This window comes from Manduca sexta, unplaced genomic scaffold, assembly GCF_014839805.1.
Source record: "Manduca sexta isolate Smith_Timp_Sample1 unplaced genomic scaffold, JHU_Msex_v1.0 HiC_scaffold_2335, whole genome shotgun sequence".
Lineage (NCBI taxonomy): Eukaryota > Metazoa > Arthropoda > Insecta > Lepidoptera > Sphingidae > Manduca > Manduca sexta.
This window is the reverse complement of record NW_023593289.1, coordinates 1-3,514: the sequence shown is the minus strand read 5'-3', so window position 1 is coordinate 3,514 and position 3,514 is coordinate 1. Positions and strand designations below refer to the sequence as shown.

General features: G+C 33.3%; 1 non-coding gene and 1 pseudogene across 1 annotated transcript; both read right to left on the bottom strand.

The window, feature by feature from the left end:
• Positions 1-962: 962 nt before the first annotated feature.
• On the bottom strand, positions 963-1,033 carry Trnag-gcc. Its single transcript has one exon. It is a non-coding gene; the product is annotated as a tRNA-Gly (tRNA).
• A 553-nt stretch (positions 1,034-1,586) lies between these two features.
• Positions 1,587-3,509, bottom strand: LOC119192078 (annotated as a pseudogene).
• Between the last annotated feature and the right edge of the window lie 5 nt (positions 3,510-3,514).

The following is a 3,514-nucleotide window of genomic DNA, read 5'->3' as shown; positions in this document are numbered from 1 at the left end:
AATGTATGGAAAAATAGGACTTGAAGTTCAGCCTTAACTTCCATATTCTATTAAATTATCAGAATAATAATAGAATAGGTACTGCAGAGATATTTAACGATAACGCGGTATTTTTGACCTTGTCCCGATTCTCGACAAAATGATTTATCGTTTCCCGCAGGTTTGCGCATTGTTTTACCGCCGGGAAAGAAAGGGATGATTTCGATCAATATTTTTTGTTGTTGCTGTGCCTACACAACAATTGCTACTACCAAGACTTTGTAGTATTGTTCGGTTTTATAGAATTTATTGTAGGTGCATTGAAAAAGATCTGTGTCTTATTGACGGAAGGAAAGCTTGATGTAATAAATCAGTTCCAAATTAATTATTTAGTAGGTACGATAAAAATGTAAATAATCTATACATATTGTAAAGCAAAGCCCCCTTTTGAGTCTATCTGTATGTTATCAATTTTCTCAAAATCTACTGAACGGATTTTTATGAACTCTGGTATAGAGATAGTTTTTATTCCAGGAAAATATATAGCGGGACTTTTATCCCGGAAAACTCCTTCATTCGGGCGAAACCGCGAACAAAAGTTAGTAAGTATATTTATAATTGAAATGTGGAAAGATAGATTTTAAATAAATTCTGTATATCATCGTCGTATTAATTAATATTATTTCTAGAAGCATGTGCTACTAAAACTTATGTAAGGAAATGTAAACTCACCGCTATGTATCTTTCTAAAGAGGATAAATAATGAAATTACATGAAAATTATAAACGTAATAAACCATTCCACACATTTTGTGGGTAATGAAGGTCGTAAATTCATTACTTAATTACACAGAACACTGACTTTCATTATAGAAGTGAAGTTACGTTACTAATTACGGTAATTATAAATTATTGCTACAGCTAGGTTTTAACAGTTAGGTTTTATCGGTTTTAATTAGATGGAAAAAGATGCAAAAAGTGTCTTGCATCGGCCGGGAATCGAACCCGGGCCGCCCGCGTGGCAGGCGAGCATTCTACCACTGAACCACCGATGCTTATGTTAAAGATTGCTAAGTTACTGGCATCATTCTAAAACTCTAACCTATAATTTTATAGTCATAAAATAAATAGTGTGACATTTGGACTCAAATATTTCATAGATAGGTTTTATATTATTAATTTAAATATTATTACTTTAATTATTATAAAAATAAATAGCAATCAGTATCTACCAAATTTAACATGCAATTTATATATATAAATTGCATGTTAAATATATATATACTATGATATCACAGTAAAAGCATATTCAGAAATAATGTTTCTTTATTGATTTACTGCCATCTAGTGTTTTACTACAATATTAGATAGCAGAGCAGTACATAAGCATACAATATTTCGTAGAGTTTATATATGCATTGTATAGATGGCGGTGTAATACAACAATACACAAACTCGCTCTAATTTTTAATCACGTTAATTAAATTGTTCACAGCGATTTTCTACCTTAAATAAATGCTTTAAATAATATAAATAATCAGACACACGTGAAAGCTGGCGTTTAAAATAAAATTTGCCATTGCATTTGGCATAACATAAACAATTGTGTAATAACGCCAACTATCGGTCAAGTTTTAATCGTAGCCTAGCCATATTTTACAAAATCAGCCTTTGATTTATTTCATTGTTAGGAAAATAGGATTATTTGGCTTCTTCGTCTTCTACGCCTCTTCTGAAACTTTTTTGGTTTCGACATAAAATCCAGCCAAGTAAAGCAATGAAGAGCTGAAAATAAATTTACTATTAAAACACGTAGATAAACGATATACAATTTTGGGATATTATACTTAACTACTCAGGGATTATATCTCTAAAGAAATTCACAAAAAACTAATTAAAATATTACTACGGCGACATCTTACGACATATTTTTGAATTATTGTATTTTTAATCTTACCTCCAGAATGATCAAAGTAGTCAGAACTCCAATCACTATATGAGAAGTCTCTTTGAACACATTGATGATCAGATCCCTGCAGCCAAGGTCGTAGAACGTTTTCCTGGCTTTGCAGACCTCTCTGTCTCGCTCCTGCACCAGTTCGGACCTGTCAGGGTCGAAGGTTGGGCAGCAGGAGATAGGCACGTTCGGGGAAGTAGTAAGGAGTTTTAGAGTCGCGGTAGTCGTCAGCACTTATGATTCCGCAACAGTTGAGCTAGTAAAAAATAATGGTAAGATTAATTGAATTCTTAATCTTTTTTCGCATAAGATAAGTAAATAAACATTTTAAACTTCAGATAGATGAATTTATATTAATTCTTAGAATTCAAGGAGTTGCTTTCTTTGTCGACAGCTTTTAAAATAAGTATGACTGGATGGTAAACGTGATAAATTTTAAAAAACTTAACATATTTTGCTAAATGGTAGCAGCAGAATTAATCTACGACAAAATTCAATTACATTCGTCCACACTATACAGGGTGTCCCAGAAAGTAGTGTCAAGTGGAGGTCCAGAGATAGAGCACCCTTTCGGGGTATCCGAATCAACTTCCATGTATGTTCCGCGATTGTTTATGGTTTTCGAGTTATGAATGTTTTTCTGAATTTTTGAGAATTTTCGATTTGAACGACTAAATGTTTTCTTTTTAAAAAAGTAGAAGACTTATTCGAGATTTTTTTATTGCAACTAAATTTTCATTAGTTGTACTTTTTGCTAAAAACAATCAGCTTCGTAACTGTAATGAAAATTATGAAAATGTTGGTGTAAAATGAAAAACTTATGTTCTATGAATTATGACTTACATTTTCTTCTTTAAATTTAAAAACCTAAACAGGTGACTTCGTGCTTCTAAGGTAGATCAGAAACTTCTCCAGACTCTCACCTTACATATTCATTAAAAAAACATAGTCCTTCATATGGGCGATTTTGGCTTATATCAGCCTTAAAAGACAGCAAGGTGGATAATTCTTAAAATTTGCCATTAGATTATAATTATTTTTTTGGACTTCTCATCACTCCTAAGATTAATTAGTTTGTAAACTAACCGAAAATGACTGCAAGAAAGCTCTAAGTTAAACATTTGGCATATTCTTGTGTTTAAGTTCAATTAATTTTGCATAATTCACTCTCGTGGTTTAAAGGTAGTAAACGTGGGTGTAACTCTTTTACCTGCGATTACAATGGGCCTTCTCTCATCTCTCACTTCAAATAACAACTTACAGACTTTTTGTTTTGTGCCCGTGCCCAACAGTGGGACAGTATATAATACAGGGCTGATATTATTATTATATTAGATAAGTTAATATGCACGTCCTTACTAGGTTATTTTATAGGCAAATAACTGAATATTATTATAAATAAGGTATCTTACATCATATTGAGTAGCAGCCCAGAGCTTCACGTGTCGCGGATTGTTCTCCCGGGCCAGCTTAAACGAGTCGGCGAGAGACTTGCCCAGGTGCAGCTCGTCCCGCGGGCTCACCTTCACAGATACTCCGGCTAGGATCGACTGGATCGCAGCCAGGATCAGCAGCACTA